This window comes from Salmo salar, unplaced genomic scaffold (genome assembly GCF_905237065.1).
Source record: "Salmo salar unplaced genomic scaffold, Ssal_v3.1, whole genome shotgun sequence".
In the NCBI taxonomy this organism is placed as follows: Eukaryota; Metazoa; Chordata; class Actinopteri; order Salmoniformes; family Salmonidae; genus Salmo; species Salmo salar.
In genome coordinates, this window is record NW_025547083.1 from 27,501 (window position 1) to 41,466 (window position 13,966).

The following is a 13,966-nucleotide window of genomic DNA, read 5'->3' on the forward strand; positions in this document are numbered from 1 at the left end:
AGAGAAGCTGAGAGAGAACCTGAGAGAGAGAGAACCTGAGAGAGAGAGAGAACCTGAGAGAGAGAGAGGTCTAATGGACTCACTTGGACTCCTCATCCAGCAGGTGGAGCAGGGCTGTGGGCTTCTTACTGATGAGGTTGATGCAGCCTGTGTTGTCGATGTAGTCAATGTTGTGCCAGCTGATGCCCTCCGCCCTGTACTCCTCCTATACAGACAAATCAAATGTTATTTGTCACATGTGCGGAATATAACAGGTGTAGACCTTAACGTGAAATGCTTATTTACAAGCCCTTAACCAACAATGCAGTTAAGAAAATATATTTTTTAAATCAAGTAAAATGAAAATAATGAGGCTATATACAGGGGGTACAGGTACCGAGTCAATGTGCGGGGGTACAGGTTAGTTGAGGTCATTTGTACATGTAGGTAGGGGTAAAATGACTATGCATAGATAATAAACAAAGAGGGGGGGGGAGGGCAGTGTGAGTGCGACTGAGACTGCGTCATCTGTTGGGGCGGTATGGGAATTGGAGTGGGTCTAGGGTTTCAGGGATGAACAAATAGAAACATGAAGATGTTGAACCATAGCATTGTAAGATCACACTTAAGGTTTGGTCCTAGTAAGTCTAGTAAGAATCTTATCAACAATTACCAAATACCCCTGAGCACCATAACATTGTATGGGACATCCCTCTCCTATGCTGTGTAAGTTCTACAGAGGTTTGGGTTGTCTGCCACAACTGCAAAGTCAGAACACTATGCATATGATAGTGGAGTAGGGGATTGTCCGAACAAACATCAACCACATAACTGTCATTCACAACCTACATCACACATTTCATCCCAAGGACAGGTAAAACAAGACTGTGGCCTGTACTCTGTGTTTCTTCACTGTTGGCACTGGAGGTTGGTTACACTTTAATTGGGGAGGACGAGCTCTTGGTAATGGCTGGAGCGGAATAGGTGGAATGCTATCAAATACATCAAAAACATGGTTTACATTTTGCCGTCCTCCCCTCAGAAGCCTCCACTGACTCTTGGCCTGAACAAACAAAACAACAGTGTTCCAGTAGTAGTGTTGATCCTGGGCCTGAACAAACAAAACAACAGTGTTCCAGTAGTAGTGTTGATCCTGGGCCTGAACAAACAAAACAACAGTGTTCCAGTAGTAGTGTTGATCCTGGGCCTGAACAAACAAAACAACAGTGTTCCAGTAGTAGTGTTGTTACTGGGCCTGAACAAACAAAACAACAGTGTTCCAGTAGTAGTGTTGATCCTGGGCCTGAACAAACAAAACAACAGTGTTCCAGTAGTAGTGTTGTTACTGGGCCTGAACAAACAAAACAACAGTGTTCCAGTAGTAGTGTTGTTACTGGGCCTGAACAAACAAAACAACAGTGTTCCAGTAGTAGTGTTGATCCTGGGCCTGAACAAACAAAACAACAGTGTTCCAGTAGTAGTGTTGATCCTGGGCCTGAACAAACAAAACAACAGTGTTCCAGTAGTAGTGTTGATCCTGGGCCTGAACAAACAAAACAACAGTGTTCCAGTAGTAGTGTTGATCCTGGGCCTGAACAAACAAAACAACAGTGTTCCAGTAGTAGTGTTGATCCTGGGCCTGAACAAACAAAACAACAGTGTTCCAGTAGTAGTGTTGATCCTGGGCCTGAACAAACAAAACAACAGTGTTCCAGTAGTAGTGTTGATCCTGGGCCTGAACAAACAAAACAACAGTGTTCCAGTAGTAGTGTTGATACTGGGCCTGAACAAACAAAACAACAGTGTTCCAGTAGTAGTGTTGATCCTGGGCCTGAACAAACAAAACAACAGTGTTCCAGTAGTAGTGTTGATCCTGGGCCTGAACAAACAAAACAACAGTGTTCCAGTAGTAGTGTTGATCCTGGGCCTGAACAAACAAAACAACAGTGTTCCAGTAGTAGTGTTGATCCTGGGCCTGAACAAACAAAACAACAGTGTTCCAGTAGTAGTGTTGATACTGGGCCTGAACAAACAAAACAACAGTGTTCCAGTAGTAGTGTTGATCCTGGGCCTGAACAAACAAAACAACAGTGTTCCAGTAGTAGTGTTGATCCTGGGCCTGAACAAACAAAACAACAGTGTTCCAGTAGTAGTGTTGATCCCGGGCCTGAACAAACAAAACAACAGTGTTCCAGTAGTAGTGTTGATCCCGGGCCTGAACAAACAAAACAACAGTGTTCCAGTAGTAGTGTTGATCCTGGGCCTGAACAAACAAAACAACAGTGTTCCAGTAGTAGTGTTGATCCTGGGCCTGAACAAACAAAACAACAGTGTTCCAGTAGTAGTGTTGATCCTGGGCCTGAACAAACAAAACAACAGTGTTCCAGTAGTAGTGTTGATCCTGGGCCTGAACAAACAAAACAACAGTGTTCCAGTAGTAGTGTTGATCCTGGGCCTGAACAAACAAAACAACAGTATTCCAGTAGTAGTGTTGATCCTGGGCCTGAACAAACAAAACAACAGTGTTCCAGTAGTAGTGTTGATCCTGGGCCTGAACAAACAAAACAACAGTGTTCCAGTAGTAGTGTTGATCCTGGGCCTGAACAAACAAAACAACAGTGTTCCAGTAGTAGTGTTGATCCTGGGCCTGAACAAACAAAACAACAGTGTTCCAGTAGTAGTGTTGATCCTGGGCCTGAACAAACAAAACAACAGTGTTCCAGTAGTAGTGTTGTTACTGGGCCTGAACAAACAAAACAACAGTGTTCCAGTAGTAGTGTTGATCCTGGGCCTGAACAAACAAAACAACAGTGTTCCAGTAGTAGTGTTGATACTGGGCCTGAACAAACAAAACAACAGTGTTCCAGTAGTAGTGTTGATACTGGGCCTGAACAAACAAAACAACAGTGTTCCAGTAGTAGTGTTGATACTGGGCCTGAACAAACAAAACAACAGTGTTCCAGTAGTAGTGTTGATCCTGGGCCTGAACAAACAAAACAACAGTGTTCCAGTAGTAGTGTTGATACTGGGCCTGAACAAACAAAACAACAGTGTGCCAGTAGTAGTGTTGATCCTGGGCCTGAACAAACAAAACAACAGTGTTCCAGTAGTAGTGTTGATACTGGGCCTGAACAAACAAAACAACAGTGTTCCAGTAGTAGTGTTGATACTGGGCCTGAACAAACAAAACAACAGTATTCCAGTAGTAGTGTTTTTTTTCTGTTAGGCTAGAACACAGCACAACCCTTCCTTGTGCCTGCCTGGACCACCGTGCTGTGCTGTGCCAGCCTGGACCACTTTGCGGTTTAATAATATGAAAAGCATTCTTAGCATTTTGCAGTGTTTCTCCCCTACTGCACGTCGTTTCCTTGACTCGCTGGGGAAAAGAACGGAGCAATAAAGGGCTAGAATCCCAGCGAGAGTTTCATCAAATCAATGGAGCCTCCTTTCCCCTCCTCTCTATTAGCCAAAAGACACACAGTCAGCTGAACAAACCAGTCAATCTGTTATCCCTCTGCCCTCGCAAATAACGACAGGGAAATACCAGAACAAACCTCATTGGTGGCAGCATGGGCACAGAAACAATAACCTAATGCGGTGGTTTATGATCCCAGTCTGCAGAAGAATGGAATGAACCAACGGCCCGGTCCTTCAACGCTTAACAAGGGACCATATATATGTATTGTGTTTACACCACAAACACTGAACAAGGTCCTATAAAATGTTGTTGTGGATATTTCCGATATGGTAGGCTCACGCTGATGTGTAACTGAATGTCATAGTGCATACAGCATCTGCTATGTTTGTCTGTTAACCTCCATCTCTATTCTGCTTCCCTCTCGACTCCATCACATCTCCTTCAGTGAGCCTAGATCTATCTAACAACCTGAATGAACCCTGGTAGCACATGGACAAACCAGAGAACTACATTTACAACATCTCTATAAATGGTAAAAACACATACCAAACCACATACCATTAACCGTATAATGAGCGCTCGTGTGCGCGTGTGTGTGATCGTGTGTGTGTGAGCGTGTATACACAAGTGTGTGATGTGTCTGACTATTCCAAGAATCCCTCCAGTGTGTAGTGATTTATGATGGTGATGTCATGCCTGCCAGATGTAGCTGGAGATGAGCCAACCTGATGTCTGTCAACTTTGTCCCCCACGTCGCTTGTTCCGACGCACACACACACACTTCCTGAGGGGCAACTAGCACCTCCCCTCGCGCACTGTCAGAGTTACCCAACACAAAGGAAACGGCTCAGTCCAACAATATTTAAAGGACTTATATTTATATATATTTATTTTTACGTCATTTAGCAGACGCTCTTATCCAGAGCGACTTACAAATTGGCAAATGCAAATACAGGCTAGCTGAATATATCTCTTTAGACAGAATGATATTGTCTCCATGTTGATCTGTCATCTATTAGGGCCACCACTAGGCCTTCACAATGCAGCCTCTCATCTCTCCGGTTTCCTACAACTAGATGTGCAGGTCAGTCACGCTATCACAACAATACAATCCAGATATGCAAATAAATCCCCTGCTTTATTCAATTTCCCATGAGCACAAGTAACCTGCCATCTGCTGACGTTGAGCCCTTGAACAATGCTAAAACGGTTCTACACCGTGACTGACCCTGGCCTCCAAACCATGGCAAATAACCCAGTCCTTATTTTCTGTTAACCAGAGGACTTGGACGTCTCCAAATGGGATCTTCCTGTCAAGTAAAGCACTGGGCAAAACATGCCTGGACAACTACGGTGAGTGCTTGGAAAAGGTAAAGCATTAGAATCGATGATCCTTGTGCTACTCAAGCAGGTCACATTTACAGCCCGATTCTTGGATGTCAACACAGTCACACATTGATGATGGGCTGGTGTGTTCTCATTCTAACAGGGTCTGAACATGTCTGTCTGCACAGAGAGCCTTGTAGTGTGACTTACAGGATCATACAAAATGGAGACTTTTTCTAGTCAATCATTATCATGGACTTTGAGGGCATGCTGGTGCTTTATAGACTAGGACTTCAATCAGCCCCAGTTCAGTCAGTAAAACCATCAAGGCCCATGCTGTGTTCACAGTTCACACTTCAGCACAGCGTTACAACACGAGACAAGATGAGCAACACGATAGTGGTTAGCTAATAGCAGTAAGAAGACTGTTGGCCATGCTAGCTGGCTGTGTACAGTACAGTAGGCCGCCATACTAGCTGGCTGTGTACAGTACAGTAGGCCGCCATACTAGCTGGCTGTGTACAGTACAGTAGGCCGCCATACTAGCTGGCTGTGTACAGTACAGTAGGCCGCCATACTAGCTGGCTGTGTACAGTACAGTAGGCCGCCATACTAGCTGGCTGTGTACAGTACAGTAGGCCGCCATACTAGCTGGCTGTGTACAGTACAGTAGGCCGCCGTATTAGCTGGCTGTGTACAGTACAGTAGACCGCCGTACTAGCTGGCTGTGTACAGTACAGTAGACCGCCGTACTAGCTGGCTGTGTACAGTACAGTAGGCCGCCGTACTAGCTGGCTGTGTACAGTACAGTAGGCCGCCGTACTAGCTGGCTGTGTACAGTACAGTAGGCCGCCGTACTAGCTGGCTGTGTACAGTACAGTAGGCCGCCGTACTAGCTGGCTGTGTACAGTACAGTAGGCCGCCGTACCAGCTGGCTGTGTACAGTACAGTAGGCCGCCGTACCAGCTGGCTGTGTACAGTAGGCCGCCATACCAGCTGGCTGTGTACAGTACAGTAGGCCGCCATACCAGCTGGCTGTGTACAGTACAGTAGGCCACCATACTAGCTGGCTGTGTACAGTAGACCGCCATACTAGCTGGCTGTGTACAGTAGACCGCCATACTAGCTGGCTGTGTACAGTACAGTAGACCGCCATACTAGCTGGCTGTGTACAGTAGGCCGCCATACTAGCTGGCTGTGTACAGTAGGCCGCCATACTAGCTGGCTGTGTACAGTAGGCCGCCATACTAGCTGGCTGTGTACAGTAGGCCGCCATACTAGCTGGCTGTGTACAGTAGGCCGCCATACTAGCTGGCTGTGTACAGTAGGCCGCCATACTAGCTGGCTGTGTACAGTAGGCCGCCATACTAGCTGGCTGTGTACAGTAGGCCGCCATACTAGCTGGCTGTGTACAGTAGGCCGCCATACTAGCTGGCTGTGTACAGTAGGCCGCCATACTAGCTGGCTGTGTACAGTAGGCCGCCATACTAGCTGGCTGTGTACAGTAGGCCGCCATACTAGCTGGCTGTGTACAGTAGGCCGCCATACTAGCTGGCTGTGTACAGTACAGTAAGCCGCCATACTAGCTGGCTGTGTACAGTACAGTAGGCCGCCATACTAGCTGGCTGTGTACAGTACAGTGGCCGCCATACTAGCTGGCTGTGTACAGTACAGTAGGCCGCCATACTAGCTGGCTGTGTACAGTACAGTAGGCCGCCATACTAGCTGGCTGTGTACAGTACAGTAGGCCGCCATACTAGCTGGCTGTGTACAGTACATTAGGCCGCCATACTAGCTGGCTGTGTACAGTAGGCCACCATACTAGCTGGCTGTGTACAGTACAGTAGACCACCATACTAGCTGGCTGTGTACAGTACAGTAGGCCACCATACTAGCTGGCTGTGTACAGTACAGTAGGCCACCATACTAGCTGGCTGTGTACAGTACAGTAGGCCACCATACTAGCTGGCTGTGTACAGTACAGTAGGCCGCCATACTAGCTGGCTGTGTACAGTACAGTAGGCCGCCATACTAGCTGGCTGTGTACAGTACAGTAGGCCGCCATACTAGCTGGCTGTGTACAGTACATTAGGCCGCCATACTAGCTGGCTGTGTACAGTACAGTAGACCACCATACTAGCTGGCTGTGTACAGTAGGCCACCATACTAGCTGGCTGTGTACAGTACAGTAGACCACCATACTAGCTGGCTGTGTACAGTACAGTAGGCCACCATACTAGCTGGCTGTGTACAGTACAGTAGGCCACCATACTAGCTGGCTGTGTACAGTACAGTAGGCCGCCATACCAGCTGGCTGTGTACAGTAGGCCGCCATACTAGCTGGCTGTGTACAGTAGGCCGCCATACTAGCTGGCTGTGTACAGTAGGCCGCCATACTAGCTGGCTGTGTACAGTAGGCCGCCATACTAGCTGGCTGTGTACAGTACAGTAGGCCGCCATACTAGCTGGCTGTGTACAGTACAGTAGGCCGCCATACTAGCTGGCTGTGTACAGTACAGTAGGCCGCCATACTAGCTGGCTGTGTACAGTACAGTAGGCCGCCATACTAGCTGGCTGTGTACAGTACAGTAGGCCGCCATACCAGCTGGCTGTGTACAGTACAGTAGGCCGCCATACCAGCTGGCTGTGTACAGTACAGTAGGCCGCCATACCAGCTGGCTGTGTACAGTACAGTAGGCCGCCATACCAGCTGGCTGTGTACAGTACAGTAGGCCGCCATACCAGCTGGCTGTGTACAGTACAGTAGGCCGCCATACCAGCTGGCTGTGTACAGTACAGTAGGCCGCCATACTAGCTAGCTGTGTACAGTACAGTAGACCACCATACTAGCTGGCGGTGTACAGTAGGCCGCCATACCAGCTGGCTGTGTACAGTACAGTAGGCCGCCATACTAGCTGGCTGTGTACAGTACAGTAGGCCACCATACTAGCTGGCTGTGTACAGTACAGTAGGCCACCATACTAGCTGGCTGTGTACAGTACAGTAGACCACCATACTAGCTGGCTGTGTACAGTACAGTAGGCCACCATACTAGCTGGCTGTGTATAGTACAGTAGACCACCATACTAGCTGGCTGTGTACAGTACAGTAGGCCGCCATACCAGCTGGCTGTGTACAGTACAGTAGGCCACCATACTAGCTGGCTGTGTACAGTACAGTAGGCCACCATACTAGCTGGCTGTGTACAGTACAGTAGGCCACCATACTAGCTGGCTGTGTACAGTACAGTAGGCCGCCATACCAGCTGGCTGTGTACAGTACAGTAGACCACCATACTAGCTGGCTGTGTACAGTACAGTAGACCACCATACCAGCTGGCTGTGTACAGTACAGTAGGCCACCATACCAGCTGGCTGTGTACAGTACAGTAGGCCGCCATACTAGCTAGCTGTGTACAGTACAGTAGACCACCATACTAGCTGGCGGTGTACAGTAGGCCGCCATACCAGCTGGCTGTGTACAGTACAGTAGGCCGCCATACCAGCTGGCTGTGTACAGTACAGTAGGCCGCCATACTAGCTGGGTGTGTACAGTACAGTAGGCCACCATACTAGCTGGCTGTGTACAGTACAGTAGACCACCATACTAGCTGGCTGTGTACAGTACAGTAGGCCACCATACTAGCTGGCTGTGTACAGTACAGTAGGCCACCATACTAGCTGGCTGTGTACAGTACAGTAGCCCACCATACTAGCTGGCTGTGTACAGTACAGTAGACCACCATACTAGCTGGCGGTGTACAGTAGGCCGCCATACCAGCTGGCTGTGTACAGTACAGTAGACCACCATACTAGCTGGCTGTGTACAGTACAGTAGGCCACCATACTAGCTGGCTGTGTATAGTACAGTAGACCACCATACCAGCTGGCTGTGTACAGTACAGTAGACCACCATACTAGCTGGCTGTGTACAGTACAGTAGGCCACCATACTAGCTGGCTGTGTACAGTACAGTAGGCCACCATACTAGCTGGCTGTGTACAGTACAGTAGGCCACCATACTAGCTGGCTGTGTACAGTACAGTAGGCCGCCATACTAGCTGGCTGTGTACAGTACAGTAGACCACCATACTAGCTGGCTGTGTACAGTACAGTAGGCCACCATACTAGCTGGCTGTGTACAGTACAGTAGGCCACCATACTAGCTGGCTGTGTACAGTACAGTAGGCCACCATACTAGCTGGCTGTGTACAGTACAGTAGGGCCACCATACTAGCTGGCTGTGTACAGTACAGTAGACCACCATACTAGCTGGCTGTGTACAGTACAGTAGGCCGCCATACTAGCTGGCTGTGTACAGTACAGTAGGCCGCCATACTAGCTGGCTGTGTACAGTACAGTAGGCCGCCATACTAGCTGGCTGTGTACAGTACAGTAGACCACCATACTAGCTGGCTGTGTACAGTACAGTAGGCCACCATACTAGCTGGCTGTGTACAGTAGGCCACCATACTAGCTGGCTGTGTACAGTAGACCACCATACTAGCTGGCTGTGTACAGTACAGTAGACCACCATACTAGCTGGCTGTGTACAGTACAGTAGGCCACCATACTAGCTGGCTGTGTACAGTACAGTAGGCCACCATACTAGCTGGCTGTGTACAGTACAGTAGGCCGCCATACTAGCTGGCTGTGTACAGTAGGCCGCCATACTAGCTGGCTGTGTACAGTACAGTAGACCACCATACTAGCTGGCTGTGTACAGTACAGTAGGCCACCATACTAGCTGGCTGTGTACAGTACAGTAGGCCGCCATACTAGCTGGCTGTGTACAGTACAGTAGGCCACCATACTAGCTGGCTGTGTACAGTACAGTAGGCCACCATACTAGCTGGCTGTGTACAGTACAGTAGGCCACCGTACTAGCTGGCTGTGTACAGTACAGTAGGCCACCATACTAGCTGGCTGTGTACAGTACAGTAGGCCACCATACTAGCTGGCTGTGTACAGTACAGTAGCCCACCATACTGTTCTTTGAGTGTGAATGGACCATAAACACAGCTCTAATGACAGTCCTGCTCTACGTTACCAGCAGTGGTTTAGACATCTGATGGTTTGCCAACACTTACAGTGTGGAGTTATTAGATGATATGACAGTCACTGGGGAGTGAGATGCTGCAGCCTGCTGAATGACGCACTCTACCCGCTCTCTGGAGGAATTCAGGCCATGCGCACACACACACACACACACACACACACACACACACACACACACCTCTCTCTTATAGCAATGTCTCTACGAGAATGTGCATGCCTGGGATGTCAAACATTTTCTTTTAAGAATTTGCATTTATAAGCTCAAAATATTTATTTTCTAAAGGTAGCAGATAAGCACATAACCACCAAAAACGGTAGGGGACAAGGACATTTACAACCACCAGAAACGGTAGGGGACAAGGACATTTACAACCACCAGAAATGGTAGGGGACAAGGACATTTACAACCACCAGAAACGGTAGGGGACAAGGACATTTACAACCACCAGAAACGGTAGGGGACAAGGACATTTACAACTACCAGAAACGGTAGGGGACAAGGACATTTACAACCACCAGAAACGGTAGGGGACAAGGACATTTACAACCACCAGAAACGGTAGGGGACAAGGACATTTACAACCACCATAAAAATGGCTGCCTGCTTATGACAAGCAGCACGTGGTTGCTTTAGTACATTCTTATGAGTATTGAGTTCAGAACTATACCAGAGTATTGTCTTGTTCACTTCAGTTCAGAACTACAGAACCAGTCAAAGGTTTGGACACTTCAGTGCTCTTCTAAGATCATTCATTTCATAAGCCATTTGTTCTGTTGAGGAACAGTACATTTTAACATAGGAAATCCCATTAAATCATTTGTTCTGTTGAGGAACAGTACATTTTAACATAGGAAATCCCATTAAATCATTTGTTCTGTTGAGGAACAGTACATTTTAACATAGGAAATCCCATTAAATCATTTGTTCTGTTGAGGAACAGTACATTTTAACATAGGAAATCCCATTAAATCATTTGTTCTGTTGAGGAACAGTACATTTTAACATAGGAAATCCCATTAAATCTGACTTATTATTAGCAGGATGCAATGGCCCAACCTCACCAAAGCATGAAGCAAACAAACCCTCTTAGAAGTTGAGTGAGTGCTGTACACGTTCAAAAGCCGTGGCTAATTTTTAACATGGAGGTTAATGACGGCAGTGACTTTATGGATGGGTGCCTTTGTACAGGAGGCCTCCTTGAGCAAATACAGTATGTCATTACCAAGATGGCATTGTTAAAAGGAACTCTCCAATCAGTTTCAGTTGTACTTACTAAGGCTGCATTTAGACAGGCAGCCAAATACTGATATTTTTTCACTAATTGGTCTTTTGACCAATCAGATCACCTTTGAAAAAGATTGATATCATTGGTCAAAAGACCAATTAGTGGAAAAAATATCAGAATTGGGCTGCCTGTGTGAATGCAGCCTAAAAGTACTAAAGGACAATCGTGATTAAACATGATGTTTACTTACAAAGCTGATCATGACCGAAACAACCTTTCTCTCCAATCCAGTCAGTTAACACCAACATCCATCCATCATAATGAGGGTTGAGGAGACAACAGCCAACCATCATAATGAGGGTTGAGGAGACAACATCCAACCATCATAATGAGGGTTGAGGAGACAACATCCAACCATCATAATGAGGGTTGAGGAGACAACATCCAACCATCATAATGAGGATTGAGGAGACAACATCCATCCATCATAATGAGGGTTGAGGAGACAACATCCATCCATCATAATGAGGGTTGAGGAGACAACATCCATCCATCATAATGAGGAGACAACATCCATCCATCATAATGAGGGTTGAGGAGACAACATCCATCAGCATAATGAGGAATGAGGAGGTAACATCCATCCATCATAATGAGGATTGAGGAGATAACATCCATCCATCATAATGAGGAATGAGGCGGTGTGGCGGTCAGCCCCATAATAAACCCTATTGCATAACCCATTGGAGGAGCTTGCCTCCTCTTTAAAGGACCACTGTATAGTAGACTTCCATGTAAGTGCATTGTGGATAAGTACAGTTTAGTACTGAAAGAGTGCAGGAATGCCAAATGCCTTACCTGCTCAAGTTTAAAGATGTGCTGATTGAAGTAGTGTTGGAGCCTCTCGTTGGCGAAGTTGATGCAGAACTGCTCAAAGCTGTTGTTTTCGTAGTCCTCAAAGCCAAAGATGTCCAGCACTCCGATGGAAAAGATCTGTGAGGGATACATGACGGTGAAATCTCAATTAACAACATGCTTTTTGACAACAAGAAAAAACAATTCAATATAAAAGCCATATTGGTGAAAGTCTAACTGAGAAGGTTACCAAAGATCCTTAGCCACATAATGGCAAACAAGGTTGAAGCTGTTCAAACATAACCACTGATGTCACTGATTCCAGAAGGTGGTTCATACTATGATTTATTAAATCAATAAAACAGCTTGTCTTATCACAGCATGTCTCTGCCAAGGTGTTCACGCTCTATTTGAACACCTGTAACAGAAGCATAAAGCCAGTTATTCCGGGCAGAGAGGTAAGCGTCAGGTAGCCTAACGGTTAGAGAGGTGAGCCTGCAACCGGAGGGTTGCCAGTTCGAATCCAGAGTCTGACGGAAACCAATCTGGCAAAAGGAGGGTAAATGTTGTGCCCTTGAGCAAGGCACTTATCTGCCCCAACAACAGCTCCCTAGACACCCAGTGTGGCAGCCCCCACACGTCCCCAAAACCTGTATATGTATGTATGCAGTAAAGTACTATTACTTAAGTAGTATCTGTACTTTACATTTTTGACAACTCTTACTTCACTACATTCCTAAAGAAAATAATGTACTTTTTACTCCATAAAAAAATTCCTGACAACCAAAAGCACTAATTACATTTTGAATGCTTAGCAGGACAGGAAAATGGTGCAATTGACATACTTATTAAGAGAACATCCCTGGTCATCCCTACTGCCTTTGATCTGGCAGACTCACTAAACACAAATGCTTCCTTTGTGAATGAGGTCCGAGTGTGCCCCTGGCTATCCGTATATGAAAAACATCAACAAAATGGTGCCGTCTGATTTGCTTGATATAAGGACTTTGAAATGGTTTATACTTGTACTTTTGATACTTAAGTATATTTAAAACGAAATACTCAAGTTCTCAAGTAGAACGATTGGGTACTTTTTCCCACCACTGAATGTATGCATGCCTTTCAGAGAGGTTGGATTAAAAGCAGAAGTAACCTTTTAGTTGGACCTTGAAATTGAGCAATCAAGTGATCTTAATCTTAATGAAGTGGAGAGGTGAGCATGTCATCAACGCACGACATATATATTATAAGCAGACATAAGTATGTCGTAACAAAGCATGATAGCAGTCACGTTGGTCTTACCTTGGCGCTTTCCTCCAAGTCCCGGTTGTTGAGCAGTGCGTGGTTGATCCGGAACACAATCCAGTCAAACAGTGCGCTGTACAGGGACTTGGCCATGGAGTCTCGCACCGTGCCCGCCTGCAGGAGCATACAAAACCACACATCCATGTTACTAGTGACCTACTGCACCTCACTATTCATCCATGTTACTACCGACCTACTGCACCTCACTATTCATCCATGTTACTACTGACCTACTGCACCCCACTATTCATCCATGTTACTACTGACCTACTGCACCTCACTATTCATCCATGTTACTACTGACCTACTGCACCCCACTATTCATCCATGTTACTACTAACCTACTGCACCCCACTATTCATCCATGTTACTACTGACCTACTGCACCCCACTATTCATCCATGTTACTACCGACCTACTGCACCTCACTATTTATCCATGTTACTACTGACCTACTGCACCCCACTATTCATCCATGTTACTACTGACCTACTGCACCTCACTATTCATCCATGTTACTACTGACCTACTGCACCCCACTATTCATCCATGTTACTACTGACCTACTGCACCCCACTATTCATCCATGTTACTACTGACCTACTGCACCTCACTATTCATCCATGTTACTACTGACCTACTGCACCCCACTATTCATCCATGTTACTAGTGACCTACTGCACCTCACTATTCATCCATGTTACTACTGACCTACTGCACCCCACTATTCATCCATGTTACTACTGACCTACTGCACCTCACTATTCATCCATGTTACTAGTGACCTACTGCACCTCACT

At 46.5% G+C, this 13,966-nt stretch overlaps 1 pseudogene; it reads right to left on the reverse strand.

Moving 5' to 3' along the window:
• Positions 1-13,424, reverse strand: part of LOC106594357 (unconventional myosin-IXAa-like) — a 40,658-nt pseudogene extending 27,234 nt beyond the window's left edge.
• Between the last annotated feature and the right edge of the window lie 542 nt (positions 13,425-13,966).